General features: G+C 47.7%; 1 protein-coding gene across 2 annotated transcripts in view; it reads right to left on the minus strand.

The window, feature by feature from the left end:
* The window catches only part of DUS1L (dihydrouridine synthase 1 like), a 249797-nt gene extending 233609 nt beyond the window's left edge, over positions 1 to 16188 (minus strand). The window contains exon 1 of one of the 2 annotated variants that reach the window (XM_069655325.1): positions 15922 to 16188. The gene's annotated coding sequence lies outside the window, so the exon portion shown is untranslated. The remainder of the gene's footprint in view (positions 1 to 15921) is intronic. The other variant, XM_069655324.1, reaches the window with a different exon arrangement.
* Positions 16189 to 21215: the final 5027 nt, after the last annotated feature.

The following is a 21215-nucleotide window of genomic DNA, read 5'->3' on the forward strand; positions in this document are numbered from 1 at the left end:
TTTAAATATGTTTGTTTGCGTGTTTGTTTGCGTGTAAGAGAAATGTGCTCGATTTAAACCATATAAAACTTTTTTTCAGCTTGCTGGTGCGGTTGTGAAAGAGAAGACCATGGTTTCCAGAGGAGTAACTCTGCTGAAAATGTTGGGGGGGGGGATGGGGCATCATGACAACTGAAGGAAAGGGTTGGAGTGGGCAGATGTTGCACTGAGGGATAAGCCTAAAGTACTACACGTCAAGAGTCCATTGCCGACGCACTCGGTTATAACTTTCATAAGACTGATGGGTATCTTTAAAATAAATTAAATTCTAAAGACACGGCAGTCTTCTAAAACTTACATCACGGTTCACAATACCTTAACATTAAAATGTTTGTAACCAGGAACCATACATGCTCATTTGGACAGTTTATGGTTTTGGATGCGAGTATAAAATGGCTGCAACATCGGTCACTCAAATGGGGTGCATCAAATGGGGTTTGCTTATAGTGTCTGGAGAATTTTAGAGGAGTGGGGACTAGGTCTCAGTGTGGGCAAGCCAACCCCAATACAGAAACATCTATAAGAAATTATATCTACGTACAGGGCAGGATACCGCACAAGAGAGACCCAATAAACAATGCACAGAAACGCTTGTAGCTTTTTCACTAAGCTGATGAAGCGTTTTAAACAAAACGGCCTTCTAATGCATGGTAAAGGGTCCACAGTTCCTCAGCCACTACCTTCTCACTATTACGCAGGCTTCAGTGGTTATTTCGGCAAAAAAAGAGAAGGCCCATGCTTTATCTAAAAGAGCTGCATTAGCATCTCTTATTAGTGCTGTCCTGCAGCTAGTGAAAATCATGGTGCGGCAGTGTAGAAAGGGTGTTTGGCCTAGTGGATTTACAATTTGAGGCAACTTCTTTTAAGTGTGGGCACAGTATGGAATGCAGAGCGTGGGTCCGTGCTTAGAAACCTCTGGGTATTAAGTGCGTCATAAATAATCTATATCATATCAGAGTCATATACACAAAACATTCCAGTGTGCTCTTGTATGGACATTGGGCACATCAGACAAAAATAGGTATATGTGCAGTTACATAAGGGAGCACCACAGAGACGCCATTAACCAACTGGGTGGTGACTTATGCAGCGCACAAACCATTGCTGCAAACATATCACTGCATTGATTTGGCATTGGCTACTGTCTGCTTGGTGACAGACAATGAACTCTACTTTCCTAATCAAGGTGCCAAGTGGCACCTTGATTAGGATCCAGCGATGGAGATCACAATCTTAAGAAAAACTGTACAATTTGGGTCAAATCCCCAAGGCAACGGGCAGTACCAGGTGGTAATCGTCATTCACCCAGTGCTTTAAATGGACCGGCCCTACCTGCAGTCCCACACGCACCACCCCACCCATTTTATAGTTATTATCCATAACATGTATATGATCTGTACCACTGGCTAGGTTCATGCTACATTAAAACAAATACATACATGCATACCCTCCCCACACACAAATCCCATGATTCCCCCACACACGCCCTCTGCCCCACCCACCAAACATACACGCATCCCATGTCTGCCAAATGGGAACACTCAAATTCGGGGTGTTTTGGGGTGGGGCGTGGATGGGAAAGTGCTGCAACATATACTTCTGGAAACTCCAACAGCTTAAACAGGAACACACAACAAGTATTACAGCTCCCTCAGTCTCAGGGCGGGGTCCTTAAATGCACAACACTTATGAATTTTCGGACTCTCTGCTTTTCGCCCAGCATGCCCTTTCTGGTCAGCCCACACTCTTACATCACTTAATGTGCCGTCTCCGACCTTATCACCCCCCCCTCCCACACACTGACATGTTCGTTCTCGGCCTGTCTATCACGCAACACCTTGCCTTGCCTTGCCCTGTACATAACTCGCCAACAGCTCACTCAGCTGTGCCACCTTGCATTTCTTGTGCCGTGCAATTACCCTGCTCACCCAACCCCTGCCCCAATACCTCACTAGACCATGGGCAGGCCACCTCTGCTAACTTTAGACCTGCCTTATCACCCACCCCTTCAGAATGACCCCTGAGGCATCGCTAGACCCTCACCCACTAGTTTTCTCTGGGCTTTTCTGTTCTGCTCATCACTGCCCTTCTCTTATCCCTTTCATGCCCCATAGAATGTCCCTAATCTTCAAGTACCTATCTGCCCCATCTCAGATTCTCCTATATATGTGCCCACTCCCCATCGCAGCTCGACCCCCTTCATTCCAAATTTCAACGTACACTTCACCCAGCACCACGCCCTTGCAGTAACCCACACTTCCCTAGCCATGACCCACTTCCCCTCCCCGAAGCCCCTTCTCCATCACCTCACCTATCTACCACCGGTCTCCTCTCCCACGTGGCACCTCACACCCCCCTCAAACCCCTCTGGACAAGTCTCCCATCACCCCATATTCACCAGTTCACCCCTTACACATGGCACCACACCCGCCCCCACTTGTCGCCTTTTCACTGTGCTGCTGCCTGTCTCTCATCACCTCACCTACCCCTGGTATCCCCTCTGATGCTTCACCTCACACCCCTCTGGACAAGTACCTGCTTCTCATTGCGCTGTCTCCCATTACCTCACCTTCCCCTGGTCTCCCCTCCCACGTGGCACCTCACATCCCCTGGATAAGTCTCCCATCACCTCATATTCACCTGTTCACCCCTTCCACGCGGCACCTCACCCGCCCCCACTTGTCGCCTTCTCACTGCGCTGCTGCCTGTCTCCTATCACTTCACCTACCCCTGGTATCCCCTCCCACGTGGCACTTCACATCCCTGGTCTGCTTCTAACCACGCTGCTGTCGCTACCCCCTGGTATCCCCTACAATGCTTCACCTCACACCCCTCTGGACAAGTGCCTGCTTCTCATTGCGCTGTCTCCCATTACCTCACCTTCCCCTGGTCTTCCTTTTTCCCTGTTCCCATTCTTCAGTGGGTAAATCCAATCGTTTAAAGCAACTTTCTTTATGGAGTGCAGCTGTTGCTCAAAGAGGGCCAACAACCACACAAGTGTTTTTCCCGAGTAGTATGGAAAAGGTACTCTGTTTTGGGCTGGTGTTTTCTTCATAACATGTTTTTGGATTTAAAGTGCGATCTGCTGTATATGTGCTATACATTGAACATGATCTCCTAGAGTCCCAGAAGGAAAAGTATAAAGACACAGACAACAAATGAAACCAAAGATGTCGCTTGCCAGATTTCACCATGGAGCAACTACTATTTGAGGCGCAGCGTGGTCCAGTCAATAAGCAGACTCGTGATGCTTATGCCCAATGGCCTGAAACTGAAAGGAATGTGACCGGCGAAGCCAGCAAAGTGTTCTTGGACCATTGCTACAATGTGAGACCTCGACAAGATGAAACTGAATATAATGAAGATGCATTGTAATTCCTCGAGAACCACTTGACACAATCTTCACCCGCGAGAAAAGGTCCACCCAATAAACATTTGTTGTTGACTGTTTCTCCAATTTGTGCAAATAACACAAGCTGAACTAACAGAGACTGAAGCTTCAACGTAATTGACTGAGGAACTTGCCAAAGATCTTGACTACAGTTTGCCTAGTTTGGACGAATTGTCGATCACAGTTGAGTCACAAACCACATCCATGCAGGACGATTGGCTAATAAAGGAGCCAAAATACATTGTATTTGACAGCTGCCTGGTAGAGGTTATACTGATTCTGAAATTTGTCCATACATTGAGGGGGGAAATATGCGGGGAGCCATTGGTGAATGGGTCTCGTGTATTACAAGGCACTAACCTGAAAATCCAAGCCAGCTGTGCCCACCTGCATGATACATTTTCATGGTCTGCTCAACCGATGCTGGGCAAAGTGCCAGCTGGAAATCTACTATGTTAAGCAGCTTTACTTTTCAGTGGCTCGACTTTCAGTAAGATGTCCAGTTTCTGTCAATTTGTGGGGGTTCAGTTCCTTGCTAAAACCCAGTACTACAAATAACATAGGGAATTCTTATTCCCCGCTATTAGTCAAGCCTGGAAAAATTAAAAGTTGTCAATCGAAAGCACATTCTCTGCCAAACGTTTGTGGCTAGCTGGCGATGGACAGTGTGACAGCCCTGGATTTTCAGCAAGTACTGCACATTCCACTTTCAAGACATGGGATGTAAAAGAATTGTGAGTGCGGAGATTGTGAAGGTGTCCGAATGTACATCTTCTGTGGCCATAGAGAAACATGGTTTCATCAAATCCCTCCAACATCTTCAATAGAGGGGAATGCAAATAGACCCCATAGCCACTGACAGACATGTTTCAATAGCCAAGGCCATGCAAGAGCAGTTTCCAAACATTCGGCATCAATTTTATGTATGGCACGTTGCCAAATCAGTCAAAAAAAATACTGCTGCTGGTAAAAAATAAAAAAAGGGTTCGGAAAATATTTTACAGTGGTCTCAGTCTTTGAGCAACCATCTTTTGGTGGCGCTCCAAAATTTGTGATGGGTCTGTGGAAATTTTACTTGAAAAATAGCACCCACAGTGGTTTGAACGTTCACTCATGGACAGAAAACCAAAATGTTCACGAATGTGCACATGGAGCTTTATCGGAGGAGCAGGAACGCAGGAAGAAGTGGTTGGTGCTATGTTCACCGCCACACAAAGCTCTTGAGAAGATTGTGTACGATAAAACTCTTTAAAGAGACCTAAAGGGACTCACAGAATTCCGTCACACTGGAGATTTGGAGGTGTTCCACAATATGTGCCTAAAGTACAGGCCCAAAAGGTTGCATTTCGGCATAAACGGTATGCAGGCCCGAACATTACTAGCTGTATTAGCGCACAACGAGAACTTAAAGAACAATCGAGAACTGCTGGAAACTTTGGGAGGCTTTGTTACACCTCGGCCCAGTATAAATGATTTGCAGCGGTGTTCTTAATTTGCTCAATTTAACACTTGGGATATGTTCCCCAATGTTTGTACATTGTACATCAAAAATCGAATGCTATTAAACTCGAATTTCAATGTTATAAAAAATATTGAGAAGTATTCAATGATGCTGATTTAATCCGGTGTACGATTCATTTATGTATATCTTTTGCCTTTCCTTCATTTATATTACTGGTCCTCGGTCGATAAGACACATGCCTGTGGTTGCTATTGGTAATATACTTGGTTTTGCTTTTCATGAGTCCCTCCCTGTGTCCTTCCCTTGCGTTCCCCCTGAACCTTCCCACCACCCTTCCTCTTCTCTCCACAACCTACCTACTGAATGGTGCTCTCTGTCTCTCCTCTCGCTCCCAAATGCTTCTCTGTCGAATATTCTGGTCTCTTCACTAAATCAGGTAGCAAGAAGTTTAAAAAGGACATCCTGTTCTCCAAGCCTCCCTACTGCTGATACCTATACCAGTGCTTCCTCCAGGCAAACCCCCACCGACACCCTTATTGTCGTTCCCTCACCAGAACTATGGAATGTACATCTGGTATCTGTGCTCTCTCCTTTCTCCTCTTCTCCCATTATTGGTGGCACACGGTGGGCGGCCCTCTTGCCCTAACTAAGGTCAGGGCAAGGGAGCAATGCATCTATCTAACTAAACAACAGAAACTGATAATGCATAACTAATGGCAGACATACAATCTTGCATGAATAGGGGTACTTCGGTGACATGAGCTAATACATTGGCATTCTAACCTCTACCCTTTGGAATATATTTGATACCACAAATTCTGTACCAAGGTGCACACCCTCAAGCTTTGATCTGCCATCTGCCCTGCTTGGGTCCTCAGGATATACGCAGACGTGTGTTGCTTTTTTGTAGAATATATTACTACATAGGATTAGGGCTGTGATGTGGGTCCTTGACTGATCGGGGCATGGGAGGGTCAGATGGATATCAGCATGAAAGGAACTGCGGGGTCTGAGCTGGTGGGCTCTGACATGTCGGGGTGGAGGCTGTGAGTGCACAGGGAGTTTAGTGGAGATGAATGGGCACTTGGGCTGATCACTTGTCAGTGTCTCACGTTCTCCGCAGAGCACATTCCTCCATGATAACAGGGCTCACGCAGAGGTGGTAATGGGGAGGCGATGGTGTGGGCTGGCTGAGCGAGGCACTGGGGATGTGAGAGCTGCATTTGTACAGAGAGATGGATTTTCGGGCCTAGTAGAAATATGTCATTCGGGCTATTTCAAAATGGTTTTTCGAATGCTGGGCTAGAAACTATAGTGTATGTGTTATTTGCGATGGGGTGTGGAGTAGAAAGTTGAGGGGGTTGGCTACGCCTCCCCCCTTGATTATTGCATTTGTTATGTTTCAAGAGTGACAAAAGAGGGGGAGGGGGCAAGTATCGTCTACTTCCCAACACTAGTAAAATTGCTGTCTCTGTCTTCCCTCTGTTCACCCTGCATTTCCTCATCACACCTTGAAACACTTGTACACAGGCGCGTTATAAATGCAATATCATATCATTATGATATCATTACCTTCAGTGTAACTGTTGTCCAAAAATAACTAAATCACTAGCACTAGATGGTTAAAGTATTCACGATCGCGCGGCATTGGTGGATGCCAGCAATCAATGTTTATTTTTTGTGCATATTTCAAACAAGTTGGTCGGCCGGGCTCATCGCTCCCATTTTGTGTGATGTTGCTTGTGGAAGTTCACACCAACTCGTCTTGTATGGTATGTTTTAGTTTTTGTGGCTTTCCTTCACAGAAATGAAAGCTACCAGGCATACACGGTCTAAACAAGGTTCAATTGTTATTGGACCTTTAACGAAAGGGAGGAATCGCCATGGCTTGAAGGACAGAAGTTGTCAAATACCGGCAGAAATGATTTCACTATTTTGAAACTGGACATTGTAACATTTACTTTCAGTCTATGCAAACTGTTGTTCTGAGCAGACACTCTGCATTACGCCAAAAGAATGGAACTACCAAATATAATGCACGTTTGAACTATTCATCATTTTTTTGCGATTTGAAACAGCATTTAGGCTGCATGCATATGGAACAATTCATCGACATGCGAATATGCCATTTGATGAAAAAAATACACAACAATTTATTCTGTAGATTAAATTTATAACACAACATATTTAAAAAAGCAATTGCATAACTCTCAGGATGTTTATAAGTCTACTAATAATATATATGTGTGTGTACAGATTAAAGATGAATGAGTAAAGGTTTCATTTTCTAACCGGTATTGCTTGCTTAGATTATTATGAGTTGTTAGTTGGAGCATATTGTGACGATTATTCATCAACGACCCTCTAACACAACCGGTATGCAGGCTTGTGATATCTAAACCACTTCGTCCCATGGCATATCAGGGTGTGCTAGGAACATTGTATTATTCGATGTGCTGGGTGCAGAACATTTTCCAAGGGGGCTTGGTTCGCTTGGCTAAATTTAATGTTGCCAGTTCTGTTATATCTTTAATCAAGGTAGGAGGCGCTCCTCTCTAGAAAGAACATGGCATGATAACCTGTTATGCGTTTTTTTCACACTGAGTTTCCGCAGCCATCGCCTTTTGCTCAACGTACCTTTTACAGATGGGAAATATCCATTTGCATATCAGTCTATATCCCTCCCACAAGGGCAGTCCAGCACTGAATTGCTATGGAAATTCCCTTCTGAACAAGAGTACCTACAGCAACCCCATACACGTATTTCAGCCTTGTTGGGCCTTATCAGTGAGGTGGAGTTGTGCCTCTCTGAGCACAGTGAGCATGGAGTCCACGTCTGGGTTCCCCCAGCGAACTTAGGGTCACCAAACCCAAATTCCTTGCAAATATTCTGTTATAAAGCCGTCTATGTGGTGTTCAATTTTTCCGTCAGCTTCCGCATCCCATTGGGAGCTATACATACTCCCCAGTGCTAAACTCTTACGCACATCGTAGACTCAACTTTCCCCAATGTTTTCTGTGTGTTTCCATTGTTTGCGGTTTGTGTTCGTTATTAATTTTTTCACCCGGTGCAGAATTACAGGGTAAATGGATACATTTGATAGTTTCCAGATATCGACAGATGGGTTTCTTCAGCCAGCAGTGGCAGATACACCTAAACTGATGAATTTGCATTACGCTGATGTAGGACAATCGCCCGAGACTGATATGCCCTTTGGCAGTACCAGCGACAAGTAGCAACCTGTCATCGTTTACGGTCTAGCAAGGAGTAGCGGATGCCGAAGCCTTGCAATTTAAGGTGCGTCGAATGAGCATCTTCTCCCGAAAGGAACACTGTGTGCCTCATATGTTATACTCTTGGGAGCGTTTTTTGTGAAATAAAAGCACATTATAAATTGCAGAGTATTGATGTTTCATTTAAAAATAGTGTTTTCTACTCCGATTTGGGACGCGCTGTGCTGTGAAAGGATGTGGGTGTTGATATTCTGGGTTCTGCGTCAACTGACGTTAAGACGTAGGTGATGACTGGGTGCGTTTGGCTACGCTGCCCACTAACGTCATGAAAATAGTTGGAGAATATCGCTAGGAATAGTGATGTCAGCTTCATGGGCGGGTGATATGATTTAGTGCCGAAGGGGCACTTGAACTTAGGGAGGGTGATCGATCCACGGATAAGATTAGCACAAGATGGCCACGCCCGACTTGTTGACTTCGCATGTGTAAAAGGGAGGAAAACCAAGGTAAGGTATATAGGAAATGTTGCCCGAATACTCGGGACAATGACATTTTTGAGCACACTATTCCTTTAAGACTATATTGGGCCAAAGTGGAAGCCAGAGACCTAAACATAGCATGCACCCATTAGGTGGGAATCTTTTGCCATCCCAGTCAAAAGCAGGAACCCAGCATCCTCAAAATCAATCCATTTCAATGCTGACTGTAGCAATATATGCCAGTATTCACATATATTCATTCACACAGTATTCATGTTTGCTTTGCGCATAATGCCAGTAATTATACTATAAGAAAGCATGCCCACCATGGCTCTGCCACACACTTCTGTTGGTTTTGCCTTTAAAACTGTCTTGTCACAATAAGAAAGCATGCCCAAACCGGCTGCACAATGCAGGTGAGTCTAGATACGTAATAAAGCTTATCAGGTTTGCTTTACCCTTGATTCCCAGTGAAAAAAGCTGTGCCACAGTTAGAAATGGCTTGACTGGCTGCCCTAAATGCCAGTCTAGACAGAACACTTATCATGCTTGCATTGTCATAGAATCCTAGTTTTTTTTTAAAAAATGTCATGCCACAGCAAAGAATGACTAGACTGGGTGCCCCAAAATGCCAGAGCAGCCACATAAAAGCACATATCCTTTCTAAACAACAGCATTTTGAACCGGCATCTATGATGGATACCCATTAAAAAAGTACACTGTTACTGTGCTTCCCTCATCAGCCAAAATCAGCTCCCTGGCCCAGCACAAACACACACACATTCTTTGACTCAACGTTCACTCACTTATTCACTCACCCATTATATGAGGGGAAGTGACCTTCCCATATATTTTATATCACCCTGCACCTCTTCCAAATAGGTACAGGGAAATGTTCTGATTACTTACAGGTAATCTTCATTACTCCTAGTCCTACTCTTCCTCGTCACAGTACTTACCTCATGAGGCACCCGCCTCCGACACAGGACCTTCTTCTATTTCTTCTTATTTCTATAACTCCTCCCCCACACCCACGTCACTTAGTTTCATATTACCAAGCCGTAGCATGGGACCATCCCCGCAGGGAGGGTGAGGAGGGTCGTCAGTACTGTGACGAGGAACAGTAGGACTAGGGGTAATGAAGATTACCGGTAAGTAATCAGAACATTACCTCCACGTCCACTCTTCCTCGTCCCAGTACTTACCTCATGAGGTATACCAAAGCAACAAACGGGGAAAAAGGTCCCAATGAGACACAGAGTCAAAACAGTGCAGAAACACACACCTTTAATAACTCCAATTTTACATCCCCACAGACAAAACTCCAACCCCGAAGGAACCAACCCCCGAGTGGGAGACATTCAACCTATAGTGGTTGATGAAGGTGCTCTGATCAGCCCAAGTGGCAGCTTCTCATATCTCCTGTAGAGAAATCCCCCCTAGCAAACCTCTGGTGGACCGCCCCTGAACGTGCGCAGGCACAGGCAGGCCCGAAGCCACATAGGCCATGGAGACCACAAGACGGATCCATCGGCTAATGGACACTACAGATGCCTTACGCCCAGCCCCAGCCGGGCAAAAAGTAATCAGAAGACTGTCAGAGCGGCGGAAAGGGGCAGTTCTAGCCAAGTACTCCAACACCGCCCGCCGCACATCAATGTTATGCCAAGCCACTTCCTCTGGCGTTTGCGGATTTTGAAAAAAGGCAGGGAGAACCAGATCCTGAGAGGTGTGAAAACGAGAAACAACTTTAGGGAGAAACTTTGGATCACACCTCAGCACCACCGAGTCCGGCAGAACCCTCAGGAAAGGGGGGTGACATAACAGAGCCCCAATCTCCCCAAGCCTATGGGCAGAAGTTATGGCAATCAGAAAAGCAGTCTTCAGCGTCAGCGTCAGATGTTTCATATCAATTTCGGAAATGGGCTCAAAGGGAGGTCCTTGAAGAAACTTTAAGACAAGAGGGAGATCCCAAGGAGGAAGCCCCTTATAAGTACAAGGACGGGAAGAAGAAAAACCCCTGAGCAACTTCCCCACCAACACCTCCCCATCCAAGTGCCCATCAGAGTCCCCCAAAAGGAATTTTATGGAGGCCCACTGAGAGCGAAGCGTGGAAACCGCCGGGCCCTTGTCAAACCCATCCCGGAGGAATTGAAGGATAGCGGGGAGGCCAGAACGCAGGGGGGGAATCCCAGACCGCCCACACCAGTCCCGGAAATGGCTCCAATGTCTGCCGTAAGCCTTCAGAGTGGAGGGTCTAAGAGCATTCATTATGGAATCCACCACAGGACCAGAAAACCCCTTATCAGCCTAGCCCGTGCAATATCCACACTGCCCATTGTATCTGGCGGACCCCCAACCGTAGCTCCCCCAGAAGGGGACAAGGCCACTTCGGAACCAGCCAAGGCTCCTGGCACCGAAGCTCCAACAGAAAGGGGAACCAACTCCGGCGGGGCCAGAACGGAGCGAACAACAATACAGTCACCCTGGATATTCTGATGTGCTGAACCACCCAAGGCAGAAGAGGAATAGGTGGAAAAGCATAAAGGAGACCCTGAGGCCACTGCACAGAGAGGGCGTCCACCCCCCACACACCCTCTGTCTGAAAACGAGAGCAGAAGAGGGGAACTTTTGCTGAGGCTGGAGACGCAAACAGGTCCAGAATAGGGGTCCCAAACCTGACACAGATCTCTGCAAAAACCTGGGTCGAGAGAACCAGTTCCACCGAGGAGGGAAACCAGCGGCTGAGTAGATCCGCCCGAACATTGTCCACCCCCCTGATATGTGAAGCCACCAGGGACACCAGATGTGATTCCCCCCAAGCACCTATCTGAGCTGCCAGGGCATTCAAGGAGCGGCCGGAACCCCCTTGGCGGTTGACGTAAGCCAAAGCTGTTGCATTGTCCGTCCGGCCCATCAGCAACCTCCTGAAGTACAGCAGAGCCCGGAGAATTGCACCCAACTCTCGCCAATTGGATGTCCGATGGCTCTCTTCCGGATCCCACAACCCCTGAGCAGAGAGGACTCCCAACGTAGCTCCCCAGCCCCTTCCACTGGCGTCGGTAGTAAGTGTGGTCACAGGAGGAATGATCAGTGACACCCCAGCCCGTAGTTTCGGAACCCTCAACCACCACTGCAGGGAGACCCGCAGCGCCAGAGACACCGGAATCAAAGCCTCAAAAGCTTGAAATGAAGGGAGCCAGTGGGAGAGAAGGTAGGACACCAGGGGGCGTAGATGAAGACGGGCCCAGGGAACTAGAAACATGCAAGAAGCCATGTGCCCCTGCAATTTCAGCAATAGGCGGGCCGGGACATACTGCCTCCCGAGAACCCTGCCCAGAACAGTCAGCAAGCGACGGACCCTCTCCAGGGACAGGAACACCTTCCCCATCCTGGTGCAAACCTGCACAGATCGTGAGAAGCCTCCAGTTGGGACTTCTGCCAGTTCACCAGGAAACCCCAGTCCTGCAATGCCTGGCAGACCAATCGGAGATGAGAAATGACAGTCTGCCGGCAGGACGCTTTCATCAACCAATCGTCCAGGTAGGGAAATATCTGAATGCCCCGCAGATGTAAGTGCGCCACCAGGAGAGCCACCAGCTTGGTGAAAACTCTGGGGGCAGATCGCAGTCCGAACGGGAGCACCCTGAACTGAAAATGTCGGGATCCCACTACAAAACGGAAGAACTGCATGTGCCAGGGACGGAGAGCCACATGGTAATAAGCGTCCTGGAGATCCAGAGATGTCATCCAATCCCCCTTTAATAACATCGGAAGAATGTTCTGTAAAGTCTCCATCTTGAAGTGTTCCTTTTGGACGAAGCAGTTCAGGGCTTTGAGGTCCAGAATTAGACGGTACTTCCCCAAACCTTCGGGGAAGGTTTGGGGACCAGGAACACCCGTGAGTAGAACCCCTGACCCTGCACAGGGAGAGGAACGGGCATGATGGCCGCCTTCAACACTAATTCGGAGAGCGCGGCGTCCATGGCCAACCTCTTGAGCCGAGACCTGGGAACCACAGTCCGAACCATGCAATGCTGGACAGGAGGAGACAGGAAATGCACTCGATACCCCCATTGTACTGTGTCCAGAACCCATGAGTCGGAACACCACCTTTCCCATACTGGAAAAAACTGACGGAGCCGCCCGCCCACCGGCAATTCCAAACCGTCAGGACTTAGGTGCCGGCCCAGGACGTGAAGAGCGTGGAGGACCCCGACCCCCCCTAGCTCTCCGAAAAGAATGTGACGAGGAGCCAGGAAAAGACCTGCTGGTCACTGGACCAGCCCCAGAGGAAGATTTCTTGGCCGTTGAAGGAGGCTTGCGTCGAAGTTTGTCAGCATGTTTGTCCGCCCTAAGAACTTTGTGCACCTTATCCTCGAGGCAATCACCAAAAAGCCTGGACCCAGTGAAAGGAAGTTTCAGGGCAGCCGCCTTCTGAGACCCATCAGTCTTCCAGTCCCTTAGGTGCAAATGCCTCTGGGCAGATATACCAGCCCCCAGGCCATGGCTGAACCACGCACCCCATCAAAAGCCAGATAGGCCAAAAACTCAACCGGTCTCTGCATGTCTGTAAGCAAAGAGGCACAATCAGAGCCTTCATTGACAGCCTTTTCAACTCCCTGAAACCATTCAACACTGTTTCAGCTGTGTAGGAACCATAGATATTTGCTCGAAGGGCCAGATGCGCCCCTGCATGAACCTTCTTAAGGCCGGAATTAACTCGGCGGTCCACTGGATCCCGGACGGCCGCCTCCTCGGCCGACATAGAGGAGCGACCCACCAGGCTGGCGAGGATATCGTCGACCTCAACTGGATCAGACAGCAAAGTCTCGCCCTTCAAAGGGTAAAGTTTAGACATGAAGCGGGGCATTGCAATCTTCTCCGGGTCATGACATTCCCGGAGGATTTTTTCCCGGATATTGGAAACCAATGGCAACCCCTTCCTAGGTGTATGCCTATACTGGCGAATAGAAGGGTCGGCCCCCTCAACTGGCACCAGGGACTCTGAAAATCCCATGCAATCCCCAACCTGAGCCAGCACCTCCTCCACTCCCTCTCTGTCCGGATACTTCCCTTCAGCATCAGCCGAAGAGGCCGATGACTCAGCGCCAGAAGAAGAGGAGGATGAGGAAGACAGACGCCTGCGCTTGTGTCCATGAGCACGTGTGCGACTCCCTCTACGATGCTTAAGCAGCTTCTTCAACTCCTTTCTGGTCAGGAAAAAACGCTTAGCCGCCTTCTTTCTCTTTCTGTGTAAACCAGGAGAAGAGGTAGACGAAGAAGAAGAAGACAGGACCAGATGCCTGCTCTTTGCAGAATGTTTTCCCATCTTGAGTAAGCTCAAAAACAGTGACCAAGGAAGCCTGCTTCACCAAAGACCCCTGTACACCGAATCAAGGCTCCACATACAAACAATTGCTAACGTGCCTCTCCCACATTCAAATAGAGGCCAGAAAGAACAACAACCAATAGGAACAACATCAATTAATTCCCATGGCAACATGCCTGCAGCACCAGAGGAGGAGCCCACCCTCCTCCGGAGCACGTGGCTCAAACAAGAAAAAGGAGCTGCCAATCCGTGCACAGCCGCCCATGCCGCATGGCCATGCAACAGGAAAAACATGCCCCCCCTCTCCTTACCTTAACCCGGGTCCGTTCTCCCAGAACCCGGGCCACGATGCCCTGCGCTGGCCAAAGCCCAGTAGAAACCAGGCAAGGCAGCCTGACTCAACCGGGTCCCAAGCCCCGCAGGGAACCCAGGAGTCTTGCCACACCTGAAGGAGCCGAAGGCCCCGCCACAAAGCCCCACCAGGGGGGCCAGCAATCGGTGCTCCCCAGCGCCCCGCGCCGGGAAGAAAAAAACAAGCCCAACCTGCCAGAGGCAGGAAAAATTAAACTAAGTGACGTGGGTGTGGGGGAGGAGTTATAGAAATAAGAAGAAATAGAAGAAGGTCCTGTGTCGGAGGCGGGTGCCTCATGAGGTAAGTACTGGGACGAGGAAGAGTGGACGTGGAGGTGTTTCCCCCACCCTGTGCATTGAAAATTAGGATTTACCTGAAAATGCTCAGAACTCCCTCTTCACCCTCAGCCTTGTGCAGTTGTGCATTTGGTGGGGAAAGAGGACTTCCATGTTCTTTGTGCATGGTACCACCTATTTGGCACAAGTGAAGTGAATGAGCACCCCAGTTTCACCAAAACACAGTTTGAAAATCATGGCACAATGGTGTATCGCTACTGATCACTTCTTTACGCTGTATGTTCAATTCAGAGAGTGTGGTTCAAGGTGTCAGAGGGGAATTAGGAATGTGAAAGGACATAGGGGAAGGAGAGGGTCATGTGTTTTTTTACTGTTTCTGCAGTCACTAACCCCAGATTTGCTCATGAGCAGGTATTGTGTTAAATACCAATACTCCAGAGCAAATACTGTGACTATATTGTGAGACCATTGAGGAATTTGTTACAGCACTGTGAGGGTTGGCTATAAAGTGTTGTTTTGAACATTATCAGAAAGAGTATATTTGGGACAAGTTGATGATCAACAGGAGATCAAGCGTTTTACTGTGACTGGAATCGCTAGCCCAAGAGTACGTACTGTGCATGCCATTATTGTCGCACAGCCGACATTGTGTCTGTAGTTATAAACCCCAGGGCAGGTATTCTGACATATGTAACGGATTAGCGGGTACTGTATCCAACGTCATTATTTCCATGGCAGGTACTGTGTCTGGAATCAGTATCCCAGACGCAGTACTGTGTCTGTAATTATTTTCCCCATGGCAGGTATTGTCAGATGTAGCCGATGAGAAAGTACGTACTGTATTTAGTCATTAGCTCCAGGGCAAGTATTGCGTGTACACTAAATCGCTCCAGCCAGAGGATGTGATGGACCTATACCATTAGCGCTAGTGCCTGCTGCTATTCATTTGGGTGTTCTTTCTGTGTCTGCAGCCATTAGACCTAGAACAGACACTGTTGTGCGTGCAGTCATTATCCACAGAAGGGTCATTAGACGCAGAGAAAGTAGCGGATCTGCAGCCATTAGCCCTGGGGAATCATTACTTTCAGAGCAGGCACTGGAACTGGAGACAGTACACGTTTGCAATCATTAGCCGCAGCAGGTATATGCATATATAGTCACTTACACCAGAGCAGGGTCTGTGTAGTAGCTGCACAGCAGTTACTGCCTCTGCGAGCATTCCAGAGCCTGAACTGCACCATAAATTAGCTTCAGAGCAACTACTGTGTCTACATTAACAACACCAGGCTGCCCTGTGTAATTTCAAAACCAGATGTTTAAAAAGTCACGTACTTACACTTTTTAATTTCAACATGTGATGAGTACAATACAACGAATTACAGCTTCAACTGCAGTCTCTCACTTCAACGTGCATTTCCAGAGTTGGCAAAAGGGCTCCTCTTACCAATATAACAACAAAGGGGTGAGAATGAACTGGGTTAATGGGTACTAAAAGAAATGCATATACAATTAATTTCAAGAGCAGGCTCGCTCGCACGCACTCCCTCGATGCTGCGTGGAAACTGAAAAGGAGCTTTTCGGCACGGGAAGCCTTATGTTGCTTTCATTATCAAGTGAAATACACATTTAAAGTCCACATGAGACCCGATAACATAGTGTGTTTGTTTAAATGTTTGCCGACATTTTATGAAATGCCTTTACAACGTCATGACGTACGGACGTTTTCTACGTAGAACGTAGGAAGAGAATCGTGGAGGAAGGATGTGACTCGATACCATGCACCGGCATGTATATTTAGGGTAATGTCTGGTTCCCATCCTAGAAACGGACCATAGGAACGCCCCTCCTTACTGCTCTTCACGTGACTTTGGGCACATTCCCTATACCCATTCGGTTGATTCTAGTTCCCATCCGAGAAACGGACCATCAATTGTAAGGGGGGAAATAGCTGCTTCAGTGTGAGTGGGCTAGTTCCCATTAGAGAAATTGCCCTTTTTTGCCCCCTAGTGGCCAAGTTCTGCATAATAATGGGAACTAGCCTACTGTAACTGAGAAGGCTAGTTCCCATTAGAGAAATGGCCCTTTTTGCTCCCCTAGTAGCCAAGTCCTGCATAATAATGGGAACTAGCTAGGGTGACCAGATATCCCGGTTTTCCCTGGACAGTCTGAGGAAAGCACCCTCCGTCCCGGGGTCCCGATAGTTTTCTTATTTTGCAAACCCTGTCCGGGGTTTGCAATGGTGGGTGCACACTGTTTGTGCCAGGATCCGATTTTGAAATCCCGAAATCGTGTCCTGGCGCAACTCTAACTGAGCGAATGGGGGCATGAAAAGCATTTCACGCCCCCATTTCCTCCCCCTTCCCGTCCACGCCACTTTCCTCCAATGAGAGGGGTGTGCATGTGAGCACACCCCCTCTGAGCCCCCGCAACAGGCCAAAGACATAGATGTAGGACTGCATTTTTTATTTATTTATTTTAGTACTCCTTTTATGTCTATGACCTGTGAAAAATCTTGTCACCCTAGAACTAGCCCACTCACACTGAGAAGGCTAGTTGCCATTAGAGAAATTGCCCTTTTTGCGCCTAGTGGCCAAGTCCTGCATAATAATGGTAACTAGCCCACTCACACTGAAAAGGCTAGTTCCCATTAGACAAATGGCCCTTTTTGCATAATAATGGGAACTAGCCCACTCACACTGAGAAGGCTAGTTGTCATTAGAGAAATGGCACTTTTTGCCCCTAGTGGACAAGTCCTGCTATTTCCCATTAGAGAAATGGCCCTTTTTGGCCCTGGTGGCCTACTCCTGCATAACAATGGGAACTAGCCCACTCACACAGAGAAGGCTAGTTCCCATTAGAGAAATGGCCATTTTTGCTCCCCTAGTGGCCAAGTCCTGCATAATAATGGGAACTAGCCTACTCCCACTGAGAAGGCTAGTTCCCATTAGAGAAATTGCCCTTTTTGCCCCTAGTGGCCAACTGCTGCATAATAATGGGAACTAGCCTACTCACACTGAGAAGGCTAGTTCCTATTAGAAAAATTGCCCTTTTTCCCCCTAATGGCCAAGTCCTGCACAATAATGGGAACTAGCCCACACACACTGAAGCAGCTATTTCCCATTAGAGAAACGGCCCTCCGACCTGGAGAGGCATGAAGGTCCTCTCGTCTAATGGGAACTAGCCCATTCACACTGAAGCAGCTATTTCCCATTAGAGAAACGGCCCTCCGACCTGGAGAGGCATGAAGGTCCTCTCGTCTAATGGGAACTAGCCCATTCACACTGAAGCAGCTATTTCCCATTATAGAAACGGCCCTCCGACCTGGAAAATCAGAAAATCCTCTCGTCTAATGGGAACTAGCCCACTCACACTGAAGCAGCTATTTCCCATTAGAGAAACGGCCCTCTGACCTGGAAAGGCAGAATGTTCTTCTCGTCTAATGGGAACTAGCTCACTCACACTGAAGCAGCTATTTCCCATTAGAGAAACGGCCATCTGACCTGGAGAGGCAGAAAGGTCCTTTCGTCTAATGGGAACTAGCCCACTCACACTAAAGCAGCTATTTCCCATTAGAGAAAGGGCCCTCCGACCTGGAAAGGCAGAAAGGTCCCCTCGTCTAATGGGAACTAGCCTATTCACACTGAAGCAGCTGTTTCCCATTAGAGAAACGGCCCTCTGACCTGGAAAGGCAGAAAGGTCCTCTCGTCTAATGGGAACTAGCGCATTCACACTGAAGCAGCTATTTCCCATTAGAGAAACAGCCCTCCGACCTGAAAAGGCAGAATGTTCCTCTCGTCTAATGGGAACTAGCTCACTCACACTGAAGCAGCTATTTCCCATTAGAGAAACGGCCCTCCGACCTGCAGAGGCAGAAAGGTCCTCTCGTCTAATGGGAACCAGCTCACTCACACTGAAGCAGCTATTTCCCATTAGAGAAACGACCCTCTGACCTGCAGAGGCAGAAAGGTCTTCTTGTCTAATGGGAACTAGCCCACTCACTCTGAAGCAGCTATTTCCCATTAGAGAAATGGCCCTCTGACCTGGAAAGGCAGAAAGGTCCTCTCGTCTAATGGGAACTAGCCCATTCACACTGAAGCAGCTATTTTCCATTGGAGAAACGGCCCTCTGACCTGCAGAGGCAGAAAGGTCCTCTCGTCTAATGGGAACTAGCTCACTCACACTGAAGCAGCTATTTCCCATTAGAGAAATGGCCCTCTGACCTGGAAAGGCAGAAAGGTCCTCTCGTCTAATGGGAACTAGCCCATTCACACTAAAGCAGCTATTTCCCATTAGAGAAATGGCCCTCCGACCTGGAAAGGCAGAATGGTCCTCTCGTCTAATGGGAACTAGCTCACTCACACTGAAGCAGCTATTTCCCATTAGAGAAACAGCCCTCTGACCTGCAGAGGCAGAAAGGTCCTCTTGTCTAATGGGAACTAGCCCACTCACTCTGAATTAGCTATTTCCCATTAGAGAAACGGCTCTCCGAACTTGAGAGGCAGAAAAGTCAGATGGCCGTTTCTCTAATGGGAAATAGCTGCTTCAGTGTGAGTGGGCTAGTTCCCATTAGACAAGAGGACCTTTCTGCCTCTGCAGGTCAGAGGGTCGTTTCTCTAATATTCTCAATATTTCTGTTGTCTGATGGCAAACTGATAACAAGCCAAAATGTTATTCCCCTTCACCTCGTGATGCTTGTCCATCTTGGCTATGCATATATCAAACTGGTTGCCCATCTTGATGCATTCAGCTAGTTTTAAGAAATTGTTGTCCTGCCCGACCTCGACAAAGAAACAGTGCCTCTTTCTTTTTACTCAAATAGTTAGGACCATATACTGCTAACATATATTGCTGGATTCTTTCTTTTGATTTAATAACCTAGGAATAACCCATTGCCTGGTATATTTGCCATAATCTTTGAATTTGTTTCTGTTGCTTCCCTATTTTCGTGCTCTTGGTATTTGTCACCTTGTTCACAGGGACAAATGTCTGTAATCTCCCTTTTAAGGTGCAATTAAATAAAACCTCTCAGAGTAATAGCCAATTGTGCTACGGCATGCTCCCTTCTTTATGTGTGCAAGTGTTTCTTTTGGTCACTACAGTGCATGTGGGACGGGCACAGCACGGAGCGCAGTGCTCTCAGTGAAGGCCTTCAGCTTGTTACATTGCTAAGCAACAGACATGTCAACTCCTTATCATGTCTAAAATTTCCAGGTAACAACTTGCAACACTGGACGATGCATCCTTTGATCAAGTCTGCATGCACGGCTATGCTGCTAGGGTGCTTCCTGTGTCCTCATAGGCTCACGCACAGCCCAGATAATCCCCAATACATGTCTGGAGAGTCCCACTGAGCCACCATTTGACTGTGCAACTAACCTTGTACCTGTTCAGCCAGGGCAACCACACTCAATGGCAAGTGCAGGCTCTTTGTCATTGCCGCAACTCATCACCAGTTAAGGAAGTAAACCAGATCACAGCCAGTATGTGTGACTTAATTTCTTTTAAATTCATCTTTATGCTGTAACAACTCTCTCTGTCCTCACCCTTAGACCAACCACCATATAACTTGCCTTGCATTCTCTTCTAGTGTTCTCTGTCCACATTCCACAGCCATAACATTCCCTCTCCTGACATTCCTAACACTGTAAGGAGTCCCCCTTTCTTCTAGAGGACTTTATTCCCATGGCCACTTTCCGTATTCTAATATTACTCAACTAGAGTTGTATTGCAAAGTGGGGATGGTGCAGTTAGTCTCCTTCTAGTGCTCTATATGAGCATGGGTTGACCCTCCTCGGATTGACGACTCATTGGCCCCATTGGCCATGAAAATGTGTTTGCTCTCCTGCAGGAAAGACCATTTGTCTGTCCTGGGCTTGAAGATGCGCTGGCACTCCTGGGCTTGAAGACAAAGATAGGCCCTTCCAGGGGCCAGAAACTGATGATGTGATGCATTGGCAGGGCCAGAAACTGAAGAGAGGCCCACTCAGCTTGGTGTTTAGAGTTAAACCACGGTCAAGTTGGTTTACCCAGGGTACTGCACTCCTCCTCGTCTTTCCAATACCCCTCTCTACTTTTGATGGGCTAGTTATTAGGTTAAGATGTACAACCAGGCACCAACTAGCATACTGCTTAATAGACACAGGCCTTCGTCCACAGCCTTTACCTTATTTTCAGGGTCCACCTTCTGCACTTCTTCCTTCCTCCACCTTCCTTTTCTTCCTCAGTACCTTTGCAAACATTTTCCTCCATCGGTGGCCCTCATCTTCCTACACCGATTTTGCCTGTACCTTTTAAACTGTTCTCCAAGTAATTTCATCCTTTTTCTTGTGTCTCACCTTCCATCTCTCCTTTTCCCCCTTGCTAGTTTTCCCCTCTTCACGCTGCTCTTGCCTCTCCCTTCTTTTGACGCATCTTCATCTTCCTCTCCCATCCACCTCAAGTCTTATTCTCCTTCAACTCCCTTCACCTTCCTTCTTCCTCTTTTACTCTGCTCTTTACTGCAACGCTTGTTTCCAAACTCCCATACTAGGCCTTCTACCAAAGCCTCCCTGTATAGTCCTGCCCCTTTTGATACTGGAAAAGGAAGGGTGTTAATTAATGTACCCAACTTCTGGTGTGTACCTGGCAACG

This window comes from Ambystoma mexicanum, chromosome 3q, assembly GCF_040938575.1.
Source record: "Ambystoma mexicanum isolate Mex_15411 chromosome 3q, UKY_AmexF1_1, whole genome shotgun sequence".
Lineage (NCBI taxonomy): Eukaryota > Metazoa > Chordata > Amphibia > Caudata > Ambystomatidae > Ambystoma > Ambystoma mexicanum.